General features: G+C 39.7%; 1 protein-coding gene across 15 annotated transcripts in view; it reads left to right on the top strand.

Moving 5' to 3' along the window:
• Nucleotides 1-26,048, top strand: part of PTPRK (protein tyrosine phosphatase receptor type K) — a 407,715-nt gene that overhangs the window by 210,478 nt on the left and 171,189 nt on the right. The window lies entirely within an intron of this gene.

Here is a 26,048-nt window from a genome sequence, read left to right as displayed (position 1 = left end):
ACTGAATCCCAACCTGCCACTGGGGGCATTTTGATCATTTTGATTTATTAAACTTTTATAACAGCATTCAGATGAAGCTGAATTAAAATACTTAGTCTTGGGTGGTTTATGGTACACAAGTCATCATGCTAGTGAAGTCTTGCCATGATCAATGTAGACTTAATCGAGGTTCTTTTTTGAATGCAGGTGCACCTGTGTGCTTTAGTATGCATTTAAAAATCCGATAGTGTTCTAATACTGAATCACCTAACAAAAATACAAAGTGAAGACACCCCTGACATTAATTTTCAGCTGCATTTGAGTGAATCTTGCTATTAAATTGTAGATGAACTGCAGGAACACAAATTGCATATATATTCCTATACCAATTTTATATATTGATTAATACACATGCATTACAAAATAGCTAGCTATGGAAATATAGCAATATATCCTTGGAAATGGATCATATTCCTAAAGGCAAAAGACGCTTGCATTGTAGTACTGTCCTGACCATCTCTCAGCTTCAGGAGCCGTACATGGGCTTACTGAGCACCATGTCTGCAATAAAAAGAAATCAATTACTCTTAGAACGGCACTGCAGGTTAAAGGCATTACAGGTTCACACTTAGTTTTGCAGCAGGGAGATGATACTTAGCTGCAAATGGGGAATGATGCAAAAGATAGATGAGACAGAGTTCAAGGAGCAGTAATGTGAGGGTCTGGCACTATCGTTCCAAGCTGTCTCAGAGAAATGATGGATGGGTCAGTGGCAAGAAGCAATAATACCAGATGATGAGAGATTCATCTCCAGGTCTTGAGCCTACTGCATGCTGTCTACCTGTTGGTGTTCCAGTGGCATAATGATTCCTGATGTGTTATGAAGAGCTAAATTACTGTACTTAAGCAACTAAACTGGTATGTTGAATTTAGTAACCCAGATTTTTTGGCAGCTGCTAGAAAAGCAAGTAGCATATCAAACGCTCCTGCACATTGTAAATTTAATTACCTCATATTTATGCATAGTACTTGTTGACAGGATCTTGAAAGCTATGCTAATATGGTAGGTAATTTGTTACCTCCAGAAATCACTTTCCATGTGCCTTCTGATCATTATCATGCAACATGATAAATGATCTAGCCCATGAGGTGTAAATGAAAATGAAATGGATAATTGGATTCTATGTCTAAATTGTAGCTGGAATAGTTGTTGCAATTATAATGGAATTTATCTCATAAAAATATGCTTTGCAATGTACTAGTGACCTTTAATCATCTTGGTTGGGGAATTATTTGAGGATAATTTTAAACAGATTACAAAAAGTTTACTCAGAGTAGTTTGGATAGAAGTTTTTTTTTTCCTAAAGAGTTTTAAATATTTGTCTGTTTAACAATTCATATTGCAGGTTTATCCTGCAGTGTTAACTGCTGGGAGATAGTATATTTGCAGAACTATATAGAAAATGGTGAGAAACATATCTGCCTCTCCTGAAGAAGAGGGAATCTTAGCTATGTGCAGAAAGGAAGATTTCTTTCTGCTGAGATGCAGTGTTGAATTTGGATGTGCTAGTTTGCTAGAGAGCTTGTCATTGAGACTGATATGGAACTGCAAACAAGCATGTCTTGGAGAAGATTTAAGGAGTGTTATAAGGAAAATGAATGTGTTTCTCTCCTCTGTTTCCCAGGTATGTGCATGTTGCTAATGGCAGAGTTCACGCCCCACCGCTGTTGTGTTGGGACTGAAGTTCAAATATTCAGCTCTTCCCTAAACCTTTTTTTTTTTCTTTATCTTTTTTTTTTTTTTTTTGGACTGCATTGTGTCCAGGACCTCATCTGTTACTTTTATTGTAGTTAGTATGTGTCCCTTTCTCTTAGCTTAAAAGTTGCTGTGAGCCTTGTAGTGCCAAACATTGAGTTCACCATCCCAGTTGATGTCTATACATGGTAATAAGTGCAATTTTTCACTTTCTGAATTCTTTACTAGTAAATGAAAGAGAATATTTCCACTGATCCTGTGGGCTACACAGATACAAACCTCAGCGAACAGTGTTAGATAAATTGAGAGTACTTTCTTAGGAATCAAAAATTGCGTAGAAGTGACTTATATTAGAGACTTTATATTCTAATAAAAATTATTAGTAGGGATGTTAGGGAAAAATTTATCTCAACAGTCAACATACATGCATAACCTTTATCCTTCAAGAAAGGAAGATTTAAGTACAAAATACATTCTTAACTGATGTGATCTGAAAGGCCTAGACATTGCATGATATTGGTTCAAAGCTTATAGAGTACAATCAACATCTGATGAGGAGTTCTAGTATTATTAAGAATCATTGTGCTAACTTTATGTCAAGTAGTTAGTTTGAATAAATAAACAAATAATAGTAAAAATTATTTGTTCAAATTAGTTTTTGTTTTGATTTTTCTCCAAATGAATGGATTATAACTCAACTGAATTTAAACTTTGAAATTGCCAAGCATCTTATAATTTCTGTAACCTAGTGGAATGTTTTATTCAAATTTTTCTCAATTTGCATTAGCTTTTTGCTCCTTGTATATGTTTTGTGATAGATCCCATGAACCATATGGAACTCTACCTCTTTGTGGACACAAGGAAAAATACTACCAAGTGTTAATGCTATACATGTTTTCTGTAAAGCTGTCTGTAGACCAGCTTACTCATTTACCGAGAAAATCAAAATTAGCACGTTATATTAATTGTTTGACATACTTCACTATCTAACAAAGATTAAACCTGTTTTTTTAACATGAAGTTGCAGTTCTCAGTTTATGTGAAAAATCTCAGTTTTATTCTTACATTGGCATCCTTGTGGTGACATAAGTTGTGTTTTTTAACAACTGGAGATGTAAAGGCTACTGCTTTTGAAGGGAGATAGAAGTAAACCAAATGCTTTTCTTTGGCTTTAAAATTGAGACTGTAATCTCATGATTTTTAATGCTTGCTTTGAACTTCACTCTGACTTTGAAAGGTGTTGACAGCAGTTGGAAATGTCTTGACTAATGATTTATTCTTTGACTTTCCACTTCTCTTGGACTTGCATGTCCTAGAGAAAACAAGACACACTCTGTGTGATCAGGCTTGTGGTCTATGGGTTGCATCACCAGCCATGGGAATATTTTCCCCTTCTCTTTATTGGGGATAGAAAGGAGCAGCCGTCTGGCAGTGTATGAAGCACTGCTTGATGTTGGCAGACAGGTATTTCCACAATACAGTTGTAGGGTGTTTTCTTTTGTTTTTAATATGTGGGGTTGTGGCACAGTTCTTCCTTTGGATGTGCACCACATAGCACTTGGTCACCTTAATGGATTTAAGAGGAGAAGAGATCTCAGGCTCCTGTAGGTGGAGGCTCGGGTCATCTTACAGTGTAGAGTTTTCCTCTTGAAATCCAGCCAGAAACGTCCTGTAGTATTTCTGTGACTTTTTGCCCCTTTCTAGTCTAGTCTGCCCCTGCCCAAGGGCAAGGGGAAAGTCATGAGTTCAGAGGACAGGGAGAAGAAAAGCAGCATCTCTGCAGATCACCCTCCCATGCCCTCAAACCAACCTATTCTGATCTCTGCAGTGTCTGAAGACTAAAAAGTGAGAGAAGCCAGCACAATTTTTCAGAGTGTAATGATGACTTAAGCAACAACTCCTGCTCAGCTCTTGAGCAAGTTGAAGCAACTTGGACTGAATCAGTGGAGCTCAGCATTTGATAGTGGATAAGCCAGAGACCTTGTCTGTGATGTTTTTCTCCATTTTGCTTTTACTTAGGTGAAACATGGGATATGATCCAAGAGGCTGGTAAAGTAGATAATCATAGGGAAAACAAACAAACAAACAAACAACCTTGCTGCAAACTTGTTGTCACTATTTCTGCAAAGATACTTCTTATTGTTCCAGGAACAGCTCTATCCTGTTCTTTGAAGCAGGGGACTCAAACCTCACTCCTGTTATAACTCTGTCAGCATATTGGTGCCTGCCAAGTCCCGCATGTCATCCTCTCAAACCACAGTTTGGCCTATGCTCCCACCCAAGAAAGTACAACCGAATCAGCTTCGTTGTTACGCATTTTTGGTTGGCATCACATTGATGCAGAATTAAGAGTATGTATCTCTCATCTTGGGTTCTGCAGGGGACAGACTCATATCATCAGTTTTCAGATGCCTCCTGACATCTTGCGTTGTCTGACCTCCAGCAAGTTAACAAGGTGATGTGGCGCGTACTCACAGGTTGTTGTTGATACCGTTCTCTGCCAGTTCTCACAAGTCTGGCATGCTGCAATCCTCACTTTTGACACTACCTTCTCTATATATTTTTTCAATTTTGCACGGGTAGACCCTCTGAACTTTCTGCAATGAGATTTAACTCTGCCATCTTTTTGGCCCTACCTGCTGGTTGCTTTTTTTGATCAGTGGAACAGAGAAAATGCTGTCAGGTTGAAAGCGGGAATAAATGACAATGAGGTAATTGAAAGGTGATTAAAAAGACTATTTTACTAGAAAGGGTAACTCTTTTTCCAAAAGGCTTTGTAAAGGCAATACAATTGGACACTTCAAGAAAAAGACTGGACTATGCCAACTTTCTGGCTGGCTGCAGACATGTTGCAGATTTGAGTTTAACCTTACAGACTTCTCGTCTTTCCTGAGATTTGTCTCTGTTTTATGTGAGAACCTGCCCCCACCTTTTCTTTTTCTCTTTTTACTGCTTAAGTTCTTTAACTTCAGCTGTTTCAGGAATCTGTTTGACCTTCCTCTTGCATTTTTTTTATTCAACATGACTGCCTAAAGAAATATTTCAAGAGTTTTATTTTTCCTGGGAACACCTCCAACACCTCTAAGTATGTGGACTTTGCAACAGAAAGAGTTCTACCCCAGTGACACTTATTTTCCCTCCAAATTAGCTGTGTTATCAGTGACATTTCCACAATTAGAAACAAAGTGATCCTTCTGTTTTACTTCCAGTTGTTCCTTTTGCCTATTCTTTGAACAATTTAAAAGGTTAAAGGATTGAGAGAGCACAGGTTGGCTTATTATTTAGGCAAAGACAAATGTCTGTTTCAAGAAGTTTACCAAGCAACTTTCTGGAGTTGCAGATGGATAAGTGTGGTTTAATTCTTGTTTTGTTTTGACCAAAATTTGTTGCCATTTATGTAAAACAAAAAAACCCTCCAAAATAGGAATTTAAAGGTATGCTAGTGCTTCCAGGCTGGAATGAACAATTCGTTAAAAACAGGTAATGAAAGGAGGAAGCTGTTCTTGCTTTGAAGCTGAACATTTTGTACAGATGTTATTGCTTACATTAAAACAGAGTTGGAGGGAAGTGTATGCCAAACAGTATGTGGTATGTGTGAACTGTCACCTTATTAAAGAGACTGTCCCCTAAGACATTTGCACCATTAAGACTTCTGATAATTAAGATGAACTATATTTCAGCAAGGAGAGAGCCTTCTGGCCAACTGACTAAGCAGATGCCAAGTGTAAGCAAATGAAACCAAGCTGACCACTCAGGCAATTAACAGAAATTAATGGAGCAAGTACCTGCAGGCTGTTTCCTGTGGGTGTCAGTTCAGTGTCCTTGCACTTCCTGCACTTCCAGCTCTGCTGACTTTCAGGGCTTTGGCACCTGAGGTTTCCCTATTGACGTTTGCCGGAATTTATCACCCGCTTAGCAGAGTTCACAGGATTCCTGTGGGGGATTAAAAAGTTCACAGGAGTCTGGAACTTTAAGCTATTGAAAGGGAATCGTTGAAGCAATCCTTTTGTGGCAAGAATCCTGTTTTGACTCACAGCGTTGGGGTACAGAGGAGGCCTTCCAGAGGGACTTGCACTCGTAAAGAGCTGAAGCCTGTCAGTCAACGTACGGTCTGTTTTCAACTTGATTTCTGAATGATGCATCTTCATACTGCTGTAATTAATGAAGCTTCCTAATCCGCGAAGGAATTTTTTGCATGTTTTTGACTGATTCCGTGCCTCGTGAACAGGTTCATACTCTGATTTTTTACTTGCTCATTGATTTGTTGGAACCTTCCTGAAATATATATATATCGGTATGGGCAAAGGCTATATGTGTGCATCCGTGTCTGATGTTACAGGTGATGCACAAAAGGCATGGTCCTGCTTTTATTTTTCTCTCTTCTACTCCCAGCAATGTGCTATTTCTGCTTCTGTTCCACCAGAAGCGTACTTGTCCCTCTCTGCAGTGAGTTGACTGGAGAGCTAAAGTAACAAAAAACAGACACTGTAGAAAGAAGTGGGTATTTTTATGTCAGGATTGTTTTCTAACAGTAGAACCACTGGTCTGGAAAAGAGGGAAAGACCAAGGACGAGGTAGTAGTTCACTCCCCATGACAATATGGCCATTTTAGGTTGGCTTAGATGTAATGTGAAACCGCATCCTCAATCTGCTTTGCAAGTGGATTACACTACACTGCAAAAATTTTTGTGCCTATAGGGAAATATGGTGTGGAATTTTTCCTGAGATAAACACCATTTTTTTTCTTTCTGTAGCAGCTTCCTCATATGAACATGCCCTGAGAGGAGGTTATACAACAGAAGAGGCTGACAGGAGATACTAATATGTTCCCTCAAGCCTACGTTATCTTGTCATATTAGGGGAGATAACCAGGTGCCAGAATGATGGGCCTTAATGTAATAGCCCTGAATATAAAAACCTGCAGTAAACCCTATCTTTGCATTGTTAAGAAAAAGACCAGCCACACTTGGTGTGGAAGAGGAGGAAATTTACCAAAAAAGAAAGGAAAAAAAAAAAAAAAAAAAGGAAAAGCAAAAGAAAGGTTGAGGAAAGTAAGTAGAACGTTTCTCTGAAACTTAATGTCCAATTCCAGTTCAGAGTTCCAATCGGGACATTTAAATACATAAGTGTAATAACACTTAGAGTGTCTTTCCCACAATATCCTAATAAAGTACAGTAGTATGATTTGTATAGGTATAATTAAAGTGTGGAAAAGCAAGCACATCTGTGTAGTTGCTGTACCAGTAATAACAGTCAGTGAGTAATAAGATAGACAGCTATGCACACATCACATCACTGTTATAAAGTGTATTTGAGATTTTAATCCACGATAAATCTTTAAAAAGTAAATTTTAAAAAGGGTAAAAAAGCACTTAGGTGAAATGATTTGTTTGGTCTAAATTAAGAATATTCTTCTGCTGGAGAAAAAGTGACTGGTTGTGATATTAGAAGTAATTCAAATTGCTTAAAAAGACATTTAAAATGAGGGAGGCAACCGGAGAGTACTGTGAAGGTGTCCATAATTCAGAGAAAAGGCAATACAAAGGCAAAAGTTAGCATGCTGCAGATCAAGAGATTATGAACCTGGGTGAGGAAAGTACTGCTAAAGACGCTTAGGTAGAATTGCAGGTAGAATTTTGGTTATTTTTACAGTCAGTTAATATGTGGTGTAAATGACATAGGACATGAATAGAAACACTTTATTAAATAACTTGGGAAAAATTAGACAGCATATCAAAGGGAAAATATCTAGGTTGCTTGAGTGTTTTTGAAGGGTACTTTGAGCTTCAGAAACGTTACTGGCCCCATTCCATTACCCATTTTTTCTTTTATGTGTTGTAGAGAAAGAAATGATAAATAATTCAGGCTGAGGAAAGTATAAACACCACAGGGTTAGAATACTTACCAGTGGGGGAACTGTTTATACTGACTGTGAAACAAAGACAGACAGCAGGCCAAAACATTTTGCCTTGGCAGGAGAGGCTGTGTAGACAAGTGGTAATTTTATCTTCTTTTAAGGTACTTAACAATTGTAAGCCCCGGTAATACTCACGGATTGGCCTGCAGTGAGAGGAAGAGTTAAAGGAGCTCAAACAAGCTTTTTTACTTGCTGATTTTTTTTTTTATTTTTTTTTTTTTTTTTACCTTCACTGTTTATTTTCCCCCATGCATTAAAGGGATGATGGGATGAGAGAAGGTTTTTCATCAGGTATTGTGTACATGGGATGACTTAGTGCAGGTACAACATAATTACACTCTTCTTACTACATCTGGGTTATATTACCCATTCAGGGATGTAAATCATCAGAAAATTAATCTCTTTTTTTTTTTCCACCAGTTGGTTAGCTTATACTCTTTTAGCCTTGTAAAGTAGCTTTTGTTTTAAAATGAATAGCTTTCCATTCAACCATGAGAGAAAATAGAAACTTGATCATTTATAATATAATGGGAAGGAAACGTGGTCATACAGCCAAGCACCATTCACACTCTGAAAGAAGAGGTGAGTTTGGACCATTTATAGTTTCATGTAGAGGGCACTCACCTAACATGGATTGAAGCCTGTGTGTATCTCTTTGTCCAACATTCAGTCAGTAACTTGATCGCTGCTGTTTTTTTTCCCTCTGGAGAATGTGATAGCAACTTAAGAAAACACTGCTACTGGCCAAAAATCTACTTAGCTTAGTATATGAGCTTAGCAGAAAATGTAAGAATGGGAGAGGCACACAGTGATACACTCCCTTCGTCACTGTAGCATCTAGCAGTCTACAGCTTAAGATTTATCAAGACAGAGACTGTATCAGCGTATTTGTGTGTAGTATCCTTGATGAACCTTCTATGAATTTGTCAAATCATTTTGAACTTATGTTTTTGCCCATCATCCTGCAGCAATGAATTCCTACAGTTAGCTCAAGTTAGAGAAGAAAGCACTTGCTTCTGAAGCTGCAGGCTACTCTTTTTAAAAAAATAATATGCACCATAGTTTGGACTGCTTGAAACAGCAGAAGTCATTCCATATTAATATTTTTCATGACACTTGCCATTTCTTAAATACCTAGCATGTATTCTTTCTATCATCATTCATGTTGAGTAATCCATACTTATTTGTTATCTCCAAATACAGAAGTTGTCCTAGGTCTTTGACAACTTCTCTTTGGCCTTTTCTATGTCTTCTAGTCCATCTAGCAGGAGACAGGAAGACCAGATCTATATCTTTTGTTTTAGACAAGAGAATTTGTGAGTTTACACAGTAGCACAAGATATGATGCTTACTTTTGTGTTCTGTTCCTAATAATCACTGATACCTTATCTGGCTTTTTGTCTGAATTGAGGTGATACAGAGATGAAGTTCCCCACAGATATATTGTTCCTGTCTGATTATACTGATTTAGAGTCCAAAAGGGATTCCCCCACCTCACATGCCCTGCTTTGTATTTATCAGCTTTGATTTTCTTTGTAATTTTATTTCTTAATTCTTTAGCATCTTCAGAAAAAAAGATAAGCTAGATGCATCTAGTCACAAAAGTCTGCTGCCGCAGGTAAAAATATTGCTGCACTAATTGGAGCCAGAACTAAACCCCGTGTTTTCTTCCTGCCTTTCTAAGCAAACTTCTGATTTAATGAATGTGTTGCAGAAAATGGTTCAAAAGGAGGGATGGTCTCTGAGAATCCCTGAACCTGTAGGTTAGAGTGCTGTCCTGAGAAATGGGAAGTCTCTGCTCAAAACCTTGTTCCAGTTCAGTCAGACAAGAGGAATGGATGTGGAACATCCTTATGCTGAGAGATTGAATAACCCACTTCTCTATAAACAGTCTTGAATCACACTCCAAATGCCACGCGTTATTATCTAGTGCCCCACATGCAACTAGACTGAAAAGTCAAAACATGTCATTTTGGAAATGCTAAAGTAAATGTTTTTATTGCACACATTTCCTGAATTTGGATGAATTATTCAATTTTCTAATCTTAACCCTCTCAACTTTTATTGAACATTTTTTTCCACACACACTCCCACTCTCTCCTCCCCCACAAAAAAATACAAGCCCAATCTCAGCCAATCTAGCCCATTTCATTCCCAACGAGAGGGAAGACTTTTTTATGTGGAGTTTTCAATTTCTAAGCCGCTGCACTTAAGAAGGTACAAAATATGTGTGTGTGGGATTGATTGTGGTGCCTCTGTATTCTTGGCTGTAACTAAAGTTAACTGTAAAGTAGGTTTCCTGCACTTGTGTGGCCCTGAGAAAGGGATTATTTGAGGACTGGAGAAAAAGACAGAATTGGCTTTGTGCTCAGGGTCACCTAGCTCCTCAATTTTCACCGACTGGATGTGGGTATTCAGCAGAAGGATTTGTACCCTGAGAAGGTGCCTCAGAAGTCGGGAGAAGATGCTGTGCCAGTGTGGAGAGCTTAAAGATACACATCGAGCTGATTGCTGACTTCTCAGTTCAGTGGCCAAACTGTTTAAGTTCTTAAACTAAAAGTGAAGTAAATTTTGGAAGGAAAAGCTATTTTAAGTAAAAAGGGGAAGATTTAGGGGATTATTTTTGAAATATTAAAATGCTGTGTTGTGGCTTGTTATGCTTAGAAGAAAGTTATGTGCACCTATTCTGAATGTTTCTGTAAACCCAGCTTGCCTTTCTCATTACAGGATGGGGATGAGGGTGAATAAGAGGCAGAGGCTTTCTTAAAAGCAGCCAAGGTAATTATTTGGATCCAGAGGTAGAAACCTAAACAGGGTTCAATGGGGCAACTTCACCATTCCTCTAACTGAGTTGACAGAAGTGCATTTTTTTCCTGAAACCACATTTATCAGAAAGATAGCGAGTCCCATGAGAGAGGTTTCCTAGTACTTGTAGTTATTTAAAAACAAGCAAACAAATAAAAAATCCTTCAAAGAACACACACACATAAAAAGTTTGAGGCAGGACTTAGCAGTCTGGCAGGAAGAGTCATGACTTTCCTTGCCTTCATGAAAAGCAGTATTTAAAATTCATGAAAAAGCGCTACTAGCTTTGTGTACTGGAGCCAACAGAGCTTGCTGATAAAATTACACAACATTTTTTCCCCATGGTTATATGCTTTTGTTACCAATACCTCTGTCAAATGTAAGGGCTTCTTTAAGGTACCATTCCTATTTGTTTAACTGGTAATATGATGATACGTGATTTATTTTTGTCTCCAAGTACTATTGTAATATGCTCTTAGCAGCTTGGTTCAAAATGCAGAACTGGCAAACACAGCCTGTATGCACAGGCAATCTGAATTTAGTAAATAACATAATTTACTTGTGTAATCTTTGAAGGCAGCAATCTCCATAATGGTGTATATTATTATAAACAATATTATTAGCAATGGCTCTTGTATTTGGAGAGGAAAGCTGTACCCTCCAATTTCTGCCTCATTGTTTCTGTAGTATTGTTGATGTTGTTTACCTTTCTTATGTGAATACACAAGGCTAGTTACTGAACTTTCACTGTGCTAGCTCAGCTACAGAGATGTCAATTAGCATCTTATTCAAGAATTAAAACATACAGTAGTAGAATAAGAAGCTGTACATTCTCAGGTTTGCTCATAAAAAATGATTAAAATAACAGAGTGGTTAAAATAAGGTGGAACAAAAAAAAATTCTTTTAATTTTACTAATATTGGAGCATATTCTATTTCTGATATTAAAGCTGTGATGAGGTGGGAATCAACTCAGTTGCCTGAATAAGGGCAGTATAGAAAAAATGTCATTTATCTTGCCTCATTTCAGATCCCTGTCTTCAGTTTAGCCATTCAGTATAAAATTCCCGAAGGTAAATAGAGACTAATGTAATACAGGAGCACAACAAGGGACAATTGCAACTGTTCAAACTAGAGGTCCAACTAAGTCAGGATTCTTTCTCAAGCAGTGGCCAGAGGAAGACTTCTTGGGAGGAGAACGACCTTCATGAGCATATATGACATTTTCCCTGATACCCTCTCAGCATCTGATTCCTTTCAGCAATGGTGCTGAGCCTGGTGGTTACCTGATTCATAACGGGTAACCTTTGTTTGTCCACAGGACCATTTGGTAACGAGACTGCTGCCTTTTTCGACATGAAGACCCATTCCTTTCCTCTTAATTTCTGAACCTGCCTTCTGCTAGCTTCACTTGGTGTCCTATATTTGCTCTATGGGAAAAGATGAAGATTAATTGAATCCTAGCACCTCTCTGGTGTGTGATTTTTGTAGAGCTCTGTCAACCCTAGATCATCTCATTTCCAACATGAAGATCCCTATCCTTCTCAGCTGTTAATCTTGAGGTGCTCAGCCCAGTATTTAACAATGATGCTGCTCCATCCTCCCACCTAGTAGAAGTGCAGACTGGATTTCATAGCAGAGCTTCCCCAGTATTCCACCATCATGTTGTCCAGTTGTTCTGAGGGAGTGTTTCTACAAATCTCAGTGCAAGAGCTCCTGCCTCTCAGATGAGTGATGTAGATAGGATATGCAGTCCATACCTTAAGGTACAGTTAACTCTTATTTGCTAGTGAGTGAAGATTGAGCGCTGTGGATCAGTTGTGCTATAGATGTACAGACACTTGAGCTGGCTTTTAATGATTGTCGAGGTAGGTTACGATTGAGTGGGTCTATTTCTTGAGAGACCAGAAAGATGACCAGTGACTTTCTAGTCGGATTTTTCCCAGTGTAAGCAGTCTCACTAATCACATAAATATCACTACAGAGAAGCAAATGTTTGTGTCAGTAGAAATAAGATGCAAAATTTAGACTCTGTTACTGTACTCAGGGAGTTGCTATTCCAGAGTAAATGACTGGTAGTTTTTTGTCATATTTATACTTCGAATCTTTGTTGCAACAAAACAAATATAATAGGTTACTATCAACTCATCAAAAGCTTGTACAAACTATTGCTTGGAACATATTCTTATAATCCAAATCATCTAATGTACATACTCATTTTTAAGCTGTCTGTGTTTTTATGTCCTGTAGTGTATTTGAGATTTAATGCACTGGGTGTCAATTTAATTACAAAGATACCCTCTTCATAGTAACAATATAATACTTGACAATATACACATTTTCAAACTCTCTAACAGAACAGCCCCACCTGAAAAGTAGATTATTAAAATATCCAATTAAACTCAGTCTAAATACTTTTTAGGTCAAAAAACTACCCTGTTTTCTGTTAATCTAATGTGCTGCTTTCTCTTTCAAAGGCACATATTCTCATTCACAATTTTCAGCAGCAAAAGGAAGGTCAGGGAAAATGTAGGTCCGCTGCTGAATGAGGAGGATGCTCTGGTGATGGATGATACAGAGAAGGCAGAGTTACTGAATGCCTTCTTCACTTCTGTCTTTATGGCTAAAACTGGCCCTTGGGTATCCCAGACCCTAGAGATAGAAGAGAAAGTCGGGCAAAAGGAAGACTTTCCTTTGGTTGAGGAAGAATAGGTTAGAGATTGTTTAGACAAACTGGACATCCACAAAGCCATGTGCCCCCATAGGATACACCTATGAGTGCTGAGAGAGTTGGCAGATGTTATTGCAAAGCCACTCTCCATCATCTTTGAAAGCTCTTGGAGAAAAGGAGAGGTACCTGAGGACTGGAGGAAAGCCATTGTCACTCCAGTCTTCAAAAAGGGCAAGAAGGACAACCCAGGAGACTACAGGCCAGTCAGGCTCACCTCCATCCCTGGAAAGGTGATGGAACAGCTCATTATGTATGCCATCTCCAAGGATGTGGAGGGAAAGAAGGTTATCAGGAGTAGTCAGCATGGGTTCACCAAAGGGAAATCATGTTTGCCCAACCTGATAGCTTTCTATGATGGTATGATTGGCTGGGTAGATGATGGAAGAGCAGTCTACCTTGACTTCAGCAAGGTTTTTGCTACAGTCTCTCACAACATCATCAGAGGCAAGCTCAAGAAGTGAGGGCTGGATGAATGCACAGTGAGATGGGTCATGAACTGGCTGGATGGCATTGCACAGAGGGTTGTGATCAATGATGCAGAGTCTGGTTGGAGGCCTTTAGTTAGTAGGGTTCTCCAGGGGTCAGTGTTAGGTCCAGTCCTTGTTCAACATGTTCATCAATGACCTAGATGAAGAGACTGAGTGCATCCTCAGCGTTTGCTAATGATACCAAACTGGGAGGAAGGGCTGACACACCAGAAGACTGTGCTTCCATTTAGCAAGACCTGGACAGGCTGGAGGACTGGGCAGAGAAGAACCTGATGAAGTTTAACAAGGGCAAGTTTGTGCACCTGGGGAGGAATAACCCCAGGCACCAGTACAGGTTGGGGGCAGACTTGCTGGAAAGCAGCACTGCAGAGAAGGGCTTGGAAGTTCTGGTTGAGAACAGGTTGACCATGAATCAGCAATGTGCCCTTATGGCCCAGAAGTCCAATGGTATCCTGGGGTGCATTAAGAAGAGTGTGGCCAGCAGGTTGAGAGAGGTTATCCTTCCACTCTGCCCTGGCGAGGCTGCATCTGGAGTACAGCGTCCAGTCCTGGGCTCTCCAGTTAAAGAACGACAAAAAAAAATCACTGGAGGAAGTCCAGTGGTGGGCTACAAAGATGATTAGGGGCCTAGAGCACCTTTCCTATGAAGAGAGACTGAGAGAGCTGGGTCTGTTCAGCTGGAGAAGAGAAGTCTGAGAGGGGATCTCATCAATGTTTATAAATGTCTCAAGGGTGGATGTCAAGAGGATGGGACCAGACTCCTTTTAGTGGTGCCCAACAGTAGGATAGGGGCAACAGGCACAGACTGAAGCACAGGAGGTTCCACCTGAGTGTGAGGAAAAACTTTACTTTGAGGGTGCCATAACACTGGAACAGGCAGCCCAGAGGGGTTGTGAAGTCTTTTTCTCTGGAGACATTCAGGACCCACCTGGACACACTCCTGTGTGATCTACTCAAGGTGAACCTGCTTTAGCAGGTGAGTTGGACTAGATGATCTCCAGAGATCCCTTCCAACCCTAACTATTCTGATATTCTGTAATTCCCCATCTTTGATGCACCAGCTAAAAAAAAAATCCTTAAACCAACTTGGCCTCTTGGATATGAAGCTGTTCTCATGATAAAAGTCCTCTCCATTGACTGTGTAAGAATTTCATCAGCAACTTCACTCTTCCATTTCTACTTCACAACACTGCATTATCAAAATCCTTCATAAATCATTATATTCTGCTTATTTCTTTAAAGAAACATATATCATAATGTGTTTCTTATTAGCATGTGGAAAAAGTGGTTAGGATTTTTGTTCTGTTTTTCTGGAAAGCTCTTCCAGGCTTTTCATCATGTCAAAATCCATTTGGCAATGAGAAGGTGTGCAGCTGCTTTGTTACCTATTCCCTTCAATTTCATAGATATTTCTTACCAGCTGTTGAGGTGCTGTGTCAAAGGTATTAGTTCCTTTTGGCTACTCTTATTCCTCCTGCCTTTTTCTGAAGGTGCCTTTCATAGTAAAGCTCAGCAGATGTAATGGCCAGCACCTGCTTAAGAGGCAGTCTCAGTCCTTGCCCCTCCATTTTCTTTTATCTCAAGCACCTGGACTTGTGCATCATCTTCTGTGCTGACACTGACTTTTTTCTGAAGCCAGTGGGAGCTTCTTCAGGGACCCATTCATGTACATTGCCTCCAAGATCAGTTTAAACCTAACTACCTTGATGTAGAGTAGATGAGTGGTACTGCAAGTGACGCTGATGGCTGGAAGTGGAGGAGCAGGGTCACCCTTTCAGGTACGCGTTAGATGATGTGTAATTTAGATCCATGATATAGAACTGTGGTGTTAAAATTAACCAAGTGGGTTTCCATTCTCAGTTCTGTTGTTTCACTGCATAGATCAAGGGAAGTGTCTCAATGCCTCCTAAAATTAGCCCCCTACTCTGTCATTCCAGTGGGCTGCCTTCTGGCATTTTTGGCAAGAAATATTTGGGCATGCTGTAATAAGAAATGTGAAGATATTGCTGGTGGGAACATCTAAATGTGTCTTGGAAAAGGTTATGAATAGAAATTAAGGGATTTGAGCAAGACAACAGTCCCTCAAAAATAAATTTGCTCAGAAGTGATGGATTCTGTCATTTTTCCCCATAGATATGAATAGTCTGAGCACACACAAAGTCTCTAGATAGGCATTAATGTGTAACCCTTATACTATATTGTATCCATTCTTCCTTTGATGATAGTATCGAAGTGCTGACAGAAAGCTTTTAATTTCAATGAAATGGGATACCTGAGGTAGAACTTTGGAGAAGTGACACATTATTTATCCTCTTCTACAGGCATTCCTGAATCCCCTGCCAATCTGAAAGGGAAGGTCTTAAGTTCGTCTCTGTCCCCTGTGCATTAGTAAGTGCCTCAATAATATGGCGTGTTGAGCTGCCTCCCTTCCCTTCCCGAATGTGAGGGTGACTATAGTATCAACAGACAAAAAAAACTTTGCAATATCAGTTTAATGGGCCAGTTCAAACTTGAAATTAAAACAAGCAAGCAAACAAACACAAACAAACAAAAAGACCAAAACAAACTACCCAGGTACTTGAGAAGCAGGAATAAAAAGAAAATTATGTTCTCATTACATAACTATGTAAAAGAAAATCCTGGAGTCTCTAAAATAATATTTTGTCCTTCTACAGGCACCCTTTACCTAACCTCTAGTGTTATTCATAGACTGTCCTGAGTTGGAAGGGACCCACAAGGATCATTGAGTCCAACTCAATTGTTCCTGCATATGACAGCCCCACAGTTCACACCATGTGTTTGAAGGCATTGTCCAGTCTTTTCTTGAACACTGTCAGGGTTGGGGCCGTGACACGTCCCTGGGGAGCCCGTTCCAGTGCTCCACCGCCCTCTGGGTGAAGAACCTTTTCTTAATGTCCAACCTAAACCTCCCCTGGCACATCTCCCTGCCACTCCTTTGGGTTCTGTCACTGATCACTAAAGAGAAGAGTTCGGCACCTACCCTTCCATCTCATCGTTGATAGCATGTGGACATGCATGTGGCATGAAGTGTCAAATATCCTATTGCAAAGCTTCATAAAGTTGAGAGTAATTCGTTCTTGGGAAGTACCAATTTTTAAAGAATGTATTCAATTTTATTCTTAACCTGCTCATTCCTGACAATGAAGCAGATAAAATATTTCTTTCCAACAATAATATCACTGTTGAGATCTCAAGGGAATTACTGATATATATGGATAATGAAGTCGTTGTGATCAAGTCCTTGCCTGAGACATTTCTATAGCTGACTTATTTATACTGATTTATTTTTTCAAGATTTGAATATCTTTTCATTACAGGCGCTTGTTTTTCTTACATGTATTCATTTTTCCTGTAGGAGCGTACTGTATAAATGTCTCCAACACAATGCAGTCTTTTAGATAAAATATGTCATACTCTTCTAATTGATTCCCAAAGTAGCGTGGCCTACTATCATTCAATAAATAGGTGTGTGTTCTTTTCATAAATTATGTAGAGGGATGACATACTCCAATTTTTATGAAGACTTTTTTTTTTAACATGTAATCTGGGCATGAGCTTAAACTTGTTTACGATTTCTGCTGACAATGCTAAAGCTGCACCCTGTTTCTTTTACTTAAAGGAAGGTAACAAAATGAATGCAGTGGTGTTTCAAATCAAGGTGAATAAAATGCCACGGTGATGCATAGGTTATAAAATCACTATGCAGAAGTTAGCAGTTTTCACTGTTGAAATAATTCTTATTTCAGCACTTCAGGTGGTCAACGACTGCCATGTCACTTTAAATATATGTTAGCTGCATGAGCTTGCAGACTTTGTTGTACTTACCACACAAACTTGATATATTAGGCAGGTACTCAAAGAGAAATCAGTAGTTTGAAGTGAGCTTGTGACATAGTGTCCCCATTTGCAGACCCAAAATTAGAGATGATATTATAGTGAAATATGTGAGTATCCTACCTAAGCCAGTGTCGTGAGCTCACTTCCATGTGCCATTTCTGTTTGTTGCTGGCTTTTCTCCAGTAGCTTATTCAATTGGTAATAACCTGAATCTCACTGTGTTATAGATATTTATTTTGAATATTTGTTTAAAATAGATTGTTTCAGTTTTTCCATTTCAAGTAATAAAAGACAATGAAAATGCTTTTGCAGACTTTGTGAAGTGAGTTGGATAAATCGCTAGATACGACCTGGTCACTAAGCTATTGCTTAGAATGAGTTCTTTTGTTCCAGACAACTAACTCTCTTAATTAAAAAGTAACATTTTGTAGGTATTGGATCCCAACCTCAGCACTAGCAACTAGTGCTGGATACTGAACAGTTGTGATAAATTGTATTTTAAAGTCACAGATGGAATGTTTCTGGAGTCACAGGAATTAAGTCTGCATTAGCATCATTAAAAATAAAAAAAGAAAAGAAAAAAGAGTTGGAGGAAAAGCTTTGTGGGACAAAACTAGATCACAAGCTGTTCAAGTTTCTCCATGTAGCCACCATCACTTACGGTGACAGGACAGCAGCTAAGTCAGAAGTAACTTTTGATTGTTTTCTAAAAAAAACATGAAGGGAGGCTTGTGGCTGTTTACAACACTTAACTGTAAAAACCTACCAATTTCTTCATTATTTTCATTAATTATCACATGGTGTAATATGTTAAAGTCACTTATTTGCTGACAAGGTTTTTGCTGCCTTTTCCTCAGCATACTTTTGCATGAGCAGCAGGAACCCACAATAAATGGTTCCTCCGAGTTATCTGCAGAAAACAGAGGTGGAAGCAATAGAAACTTTTTTTCTATCAAAAAAGTATAAAAATGTAGAAAAATAAAGCAGCTGTTGAAGTGAGTTAAACGTGATGAGCAGAGAGAAGTTTTTGACCACTGGGGAAAACAAATGAACAAAAAAACTTATTGCAAAACCAGTAAATGAGTTTATGAACAAATAGAGAAGCCAAGCAATGGCTTGGGGGAAATATTAATTAAACCCGAAGAATGGCCAAGGCTCATGAGAACTCCGAATGGCGTTCAGCTGGTGCAGTTTTTATTGTGTGGATCTATAAACAGTGTTTGGTCTTGAAGTAGAGGAGGTGATTCTAAAACTCCTCTGAGGTCCCTATGTGTTATTTTGAGCGTTACAGCTGGTTTGGCACATGTGCCCTCCTGTGGCCTGCACAATGTGAGCTGCTTGCTGTTGAGCTCCTCCTGCTGAAGCCTCTTTTTCACCACCACCGTGTCTTGGTGTCTTTCATGGTAAGATGCAAGACAAGGCTTGAGTTGGGTGGTGGCTCATGCCCAGCTGATGGCGTGTAGCCAGTACGATCTACCTGACTGAGGCGGTAGGAAGATGGTAGACAAAAGTGTAACTCTTGGGGAAAAAGAAAGGTTGGGAGCTGAGTAGGAACAGAAAAGGCTGTTGTGGCAGCTGCCTCTCCCTTTTCTGTGGGTAACCCTACAGCAGTTGAAGACTTACGTGTGCACCTGCATCCTTATTCTGCTGCTTTTCAGATGCTTCATGTCTTTTGGGTAGGAGTTATCTCTGTAGCTGATGCATAGTATGTCTGACTGAAAATAAGCTTTCACTTACTCCCATCCTTTGCCACAAGAATTAGAGAGGCTGCCCAGGTGAGAAAATCAGGTAGCACTCTATGGTATGCAAGAAAGAATCCCATAAGCTAAGCCCATTACAACAGCATCTCTCTACTTAAGGATCCCTGTGTGTCTGCATCTTTGAATTGTTCATTTAAGATTGTCTTGATCTTCTTTTGTGAAGCCTTGTCTGGTGGTTAGGTCTCAGAAGCAGTGTGTATCTAGAGGTGTGTTCTTAATGATAAGTTTTAAGAGTTACAGGACTGCTTGTTTGCTTTATTTTTCCTCCTTTCTTTCTTTACAGAAGCCCAGTAGAGTACTCGGCTCCCATTAATGAAGTGTCCTCATTGTTGGGCAGTCTCTTTGATGCATAAGCTGTTGTGTTTTTTATTTGTCTTCAATATGTTATACAACAAAACCATTAAGGACCTAACTGCTCACTAGAGATGACATGTGCAGGGTGACAGATTGAGCTCTGAGTGTTGTCTGTCATGCAGAGAAAGTTAAAACTTGAGATCTTGTTGGAAATTTAAAAGTAAACTGCAGAGGCTTTCTGTGACTCCAGTGATCATACCTGTGCTGTTAGTCAGACCTGTGCTTTCAGCTTGGGATCCCTCAATCCCCCCTGCATTAACCTGCATTTTTAAATGAGTAGAGGAATTTATCAGGCAAGTGCTGCTTTCTATAGTGTTTCTCCCCTTACTTGGCAAAGCCCCCTGTTTGTGTTAATATAGCTTTTTTTGGCACTGAGGGCGACAGGTCTTGTCAGGCTGCTGTCAGCATAGAAGACAGCCAGGTGTCCTTCGAGGCAGGCACAAGCCAAAATAAACTCTTTTGTCTTGAATTCTACTTTTTTATCCCTAGCAGAGCAGTACTTTCTAACCATTTTGGAAGGCGAATGAAAATATTTCTAGTTAATGTTAAAGATATGCCACGTGTGGAATGATGTTCCTAAAAATAAAAGGAAGCCAGTATTTGTGCTGAAAGTCTCCATGGTTTGTTTTTATCCTCAAACTTTTCATAGCTCATTTTGTGACCATCTTCACAACCACATAATTTTTTTCAGTTGTACTTTTTAAGAGCTTTACATACTGTTATCTTCTTCTATTTTTTTCCCTAACGTATAATTTATAAGACAACATCCAGCCTTGCCTGAAGACAGACAAAGAATGTAGAATTTCCTACAGTATTACCAGTTATTGTTTTTCTGTTACTATTCTCACTGTTGAATTTGTAGCTTAATACAGTATTTGAATTTAAGCTTTCAGTCACTGCTTCTTATTGATTTTTTTCTGTTGGACTAACCAGCTTATAAGACTGAGAATTTTGTTTCCTGCTAGTACTTGACTGCCACAATTCTTTCTGCTAAATCCCATACATTTTCTCCAACTTTTAAACAAATGTCCATGGTTCTACAGTTTTCCAATGTTTTTTAAAAGCATGTGAATTGCTAAAGCCATGTGTGATTTTTCAGTACAGGAAGAGCCCTGGAGCAGCATAGCTGTTGCGTGGCACTGGCAGCCTGCTTCCCTGTGCTCTGCTGGCTCCCTGCTGTGGGTCTTCTGACGCAGCTTTGCCACAACATCTCCATGTGCAATCTGGAGCCCATTGCAGGGGCACCAGCAGGCTTCTTCTGCACAGGGCCAGCTCCTGGCAAGCTGGAATTTTCTACTTGGTGTAGATGCCTCGGGTGCCACAGACTGCACCCCCAGGGTCCCTGGTCTCAAGGGACTTCGTATGGTGAGGATTGTGCTCTGACTATACATAGCCAGTGTGGGTCAGGCACGGAACCTCAACTAATAAACCAGAGAAACGTGCAGACATACATAAACAGCTTTGCAAGAAACATCCCTAGAAGAAGTAATCAGGTTCATCTTGGTGGGACCTGAGTCGGTCTTGAGTTCACTTGGTTTGTTCAGCCTGGAGGAGAGGAGACTGAGAGGAGACCTCATCACGGTCTAGAGCTTCCTCACAAGGGAAGAAGGAAGGGGTAGACACCAAACTCTTCTCTTTAGCGACCAATGACAGAACCCAAGGGAATGGCAGGAAGATGTGCCAGGGAGGTTTAGGTTGGACATAAGAAAAGGTTCTTCACCCAGGGGGTGGTGGAGCACTGGAACGGGCTCCCCAGGGAGGTGTCACGGCCCCAACCCTGACAGTGTTCAAGAAGAGACTGGACAACACTCTTAGACACATTGTGTGAACTGTGGGATTGTCATATGTGGGGACAGGAGCTGGACTCGATGATCCTTGTGAATCCCTTCCAACTAAGGACATTCTGTGATTCTGTGAACACGATGAAGTTGAATCATTTGTTGAGGCATCTCCTCTGTACTCCCTGGTACATCCAGTGTTAGCTGTACTTACATGGATTTATTTGTTTGTTTCTATGAATATGAAACATTTTAAAGGAAACCTGAATTCTTTTGATTAGCCTGCTTTCTTGACAGTTTCTGGCATAGTTAAAATACACCAATTTTAATTTCTGGAGGGCTGATGCTGGTGTTGGACTTCTTTTTAAGTAATCAAATGCTTTGTTATACTTGTAAAAATTAAGGTTTATATGATTACCCTAGTTGTATTAATTTGATTAAACTGTTGATACCCATCAGCATACTGACTGTTTAGCTTCGTGTAAGGTGTTTGACAGACAAGACTGAACATGCTGTCACCAGAGGAAGGCACGCTGTGTCCATGAGCAGAGGGAACTTGCAAGCCATTAATGCAGATTATTAATGTGTGGAGGCTCTGGACAAAGCAGAGGTGGGATGGAGAGCGGTAGGCATGAAGGCAAGCACCTATCTTCCATGTTGAGACTGTGTGGTGACGATGTCTCCTCCCCAAATCCTTCTGCTGTGAGCAAGTCTGCTGTGACTGGTACATGTTATCCTCAGCAAAACATGACCTCCTGTCATAAGACTTTATCAGACATGCATCCAGCATCAGTTTTTCCTCCAAAGTGGAAAAACTTGTAGGATTCTCATTTGGTTTCATTTTTATTTATTTTTTTTCTGCCTTGAACAGATCATTAACAGTGTATGATTATCACCAAGATACTAATGAAATTCCCTTCCATTATTTTAAATTTAGGAGGTGTTTAGTCTTGGGGGGCAACATAGTGGGGCTATTATCACCCAGGCTGGTTAAGCAACATAGTTTGTGTATGTTGCTTGGGAATGTAGGAAGTTTTATGCATACTATTTACCGTACTAATAGGACTAATGACCTTTTTCTACATTGTTTTGTTGTTGTTGGTTTCGTTTTGGTTTGTGGTTTTTGTTTTTGGTTTGTTTGTTTGTTTTGTTTTGTTCTTTTGTTGTTTTTTTTTTTTTTTTTGGGGGGGGGCTTCTTTTTAAGAATATGTAGTTATTTGCATACAATATTTAACATCAAGAATATGACACAACTGCTTAACTGTAGGACGACTTATAGCTGAGGTTGATGCTGCATGCTTATTCTAGTCATTGGTGCCTAAATATCACAGTGCATTTAATAAATAATGCCATATACATACTGATGTGAGCATAATGTACTGCTAGTAGCTCAGCAGAATGGGAACTTTGTACTGATGAAATGTCAGTCTTAATTTTTGATTAACTTAGCTGTGGGCATTTTGTGTCAAAACCAGAACTGACCAAATACTGGAAAATGCTATGCATGAAAATACTTTCATTTCTTTAACGTCTTGCAGATGTACAAGTGCTCTTTTTTATATAGTGTTTCAGAGATGTTACTAGCCATGCACACTGGAAGGGATTTCATCAGATTTAACACATTTAAGCAGTGGCTAAAAAATATAGTCAGAAAATGAGTCAGTAATTAAGCTACTTACACTGGAAAGGGAATTCTAAATTTTGTGCTTAGCAAAGGAAGAAATGAAACTCGCTATGCAGGGTCTTTGGTTCCAACTGTTTAGTGTGAGTATCTTAAATACCTACTGAAATTGTGATTCTACTGACAAGTTAATAACCATCCACGGGTTGAAATATTTTTTTTCCTAAAATGTTGTTTAGAACTTTTATGTCTATTCACAGAGCGTGCATGGCTGTGAAAAAGGGAATTGTGCTCAATGAAAATGCTAGGAATACAGCGTGCCTCAGCCACATCTGCTTGTAATAACTGGGAGGGGGGAGGGTTGTTTTTTGGCAGAAATGCAGGGCATGGTTCCCTGGGTTGGCTGCAGTGACCAGGGCAGTGGGAGATGTAAGGAGGTCACTGTGCTGCCTGACCTGGCTGCGGGTGTGGGTGACTGAGAGCCACAAAATGCATTTTCCTAGCGACCACCTGCGGGCAGGTGCCCGGGCTGGGCAGCCAGAGCCCTGCTGCCCTCGGGGTCAGGACAACCACTGCTGCCTGCAGCGCTGCCCTGGATCCGGGCTCTGCGCTACACAGCTGCTGCTTGGCTTGGCTGAGCCAGGTTTTTTGTACTGTTTATAAATCAGAGCAAACCTCTGAAATGGTGATGTTTGCATTGGAGTTCCCTCTCATGTATCTTTCTTCTTCTTTTTCTTTTTCCTTTTTTTCTTTTTTTCCCCTTTCCCTCTCTTCTCCCTCTCTTCTCCCTCTCTTCTCCCTCTCTTCTCCCTCTCTTCTCCCTCTCTTCTCCCTCTCTTCTCCCTCTCTTCTCCCTCTCTTCTCCCTCTCTTCTCCCTCTCTTCTCCCTCTCTTCTCCCTCTCTTCTCCCTCTCTTCTCCCTCTCTTCTCCCTCTCTTCTCCCTCTCTTCTCCCTCTCTTCTCCCTCTCTTCTCCCTCTCTTCTCCCTCTCTTCTCCCTCTCTTCTCCCTCTCTTCTCCCTCTCTTCGTTTTCTTTTTTTTCATTAATTTTTTCCCAATAACTTTTATAGGAAGTTTATCATTTTTGATCTACTTACTTCTCAGGACGCTGCAAAACAGTGCTCTTTACTACTATGTGGACCCAGATTGCTAGTGAAAATTGAGCAATATCACTTCCTTGAAGGATGTGAATTATGTTTAAAAACCCACTGAAAGAGGAGTATTAGAAGTGTGGTATTTGCTACGGGAATAGCAACCAAAATATTAATGATGGCTTTGTTCTGTCTTTTAGTTCTCAATGGCAATTTTTAGCTGTAACAGTTTTGGTTTGCTGTATAAATGAAAGGAAATTTTGTGATTTGAAATTATAATTGGGGAATATTTGATGGAACTAGTTATAGAATAATGAATGAGAATAATTAATAGAAAATTAATTGGGTAACATCAGAAAATTTTATCCTGGTATATTGGGATTGCATGCTTCAGTTGATACTTAGTGTACTTTTGGGATTTCTGATTGCACCTCACCTCTGGTTCTGATAGTGTATTGTATTATGAAGAATATTAATAATGCTGCAGAACAATTACTTGTTCATTTGCTAACTGATTAAAATTCATGCATAATTTATTGGAACAGGGAGAGACTTTATAAATAAGTCTCCTTGTCCTCAAGAGCTTAAAAACAAAATGCTAATATAAGAATACTCTTTACCTCTTAACATAAAAATTTAATATGTGATGGTATATTAGTCTCGTTAATGTGAGTTTTTATTTGTGATAATCATGCTTTTAATCGAAGTGTATGCTTCTAAGCTTAGCCCTATGTTTTAGAGGTTTATAACTCGAACTTGGTAGTGTATCATGCTCATCAACGATTGTGTTTTCTGCCGTAATATGCACTGACCTTAGAATTCATTAGTTTGACATTTAATGTGTTAGTTCCACAGCAAATAAACTGCTGTCGTTAAGCCTGCCTCCATATCTGAGCTTTGATGCAGGCAAGGATCTAAATTGGTTCATGTGCATATTTCTTGGTAAAACATGTTAATAATTAATTGAGATACTTTCTAAAGTTTGATATATCCCAAAGCACGAATGGGAACACCTTGGAGTGCTCACCTTTTCCCTCCAGAAGCAAATGAGCTCCGCTTGCAGCCACTACTGTACATTCACAAATTCCCTGGTTGCCAAACCAAGTGGCTTGAGAGACAGCTGATTTAGAAAAAGTCTGCATGAAAGCCTTTTGTAGCAAAACGTGGGAAACTTGGTTGCTTACAAAGCTGATAAATACACTGTTGGGAGCCAGCTCTGGCATCAGGAGGGGAAATTTTACTGCTGGCTGTAGAGAACCAGGGAGCCGTTAGCTGAACTTCACCATGCAGGGAGGGTGGGCTGTCAGAGGAGGTCTGGAGGCCCTCAGTGAGCCCCTCTGTCACCACTGCCCACGGGCTGTGTCAGTGACACTGGTGGGGTTGTTCCCGGGAGGAAGAGTATGTGAAATGGTTCTGCGTGTTAACTTCTCTTGTGCAGAGGGGTTGGGGGAGCACTCATGAGAAGGGTTCTTCTCTAGGGAAATCTTGTGGTCTAGGGTCAAATGTTATTTTTAATGTGCTGACCATGAAATCCCTCTACCTGCTCAGAGTTGCGGCACTGTTAGTTCTGCATCGCTGCTGTGCGAAACCCCTGTGTGCTTCAGATTTAGCATTGTTGCCTAATTAACTGAAACAAATTAGTTGAAATATGAGCCATCTGGAATGAAAATGAACCTTCAGTGTTTATCAGTGGATTCATTTTATTAGAAAAGTGTATGTTGCTTGTGATGTGTTTCTTTAAATAAATCACACCAAGGCAATGTGCTGCTTCTTCTGTATGTAAACATTTCTCAGGGTAAGGGGGACCCCACCTCCCTGTTTGGTCCATTGTTACCTTTTCACTTTGTAACTGTGGTGAAATATTTAGGCAGAAGCTGATGGCAACAGAGGAAGACGAAAGGCAACATACAT

This window comes from Columba livia, chromosome 3 (assembly GCF_036013475.1).
Source record: "Columba livia isolate bColLiv1 breed racing homer chromosome 3, bColLiv1.pat.W.v2, whole genome shotgun sequence".
In the NCBI taxonomy this organism is placed as follows: Eukaryota; Metazoa; Chordata; class Aves; order Columbiformes; family Columbidae; genus Columba; species Columba livia.
This window is presented reverse-complemented; position numbering and strand designations above follow the sequence as displayed.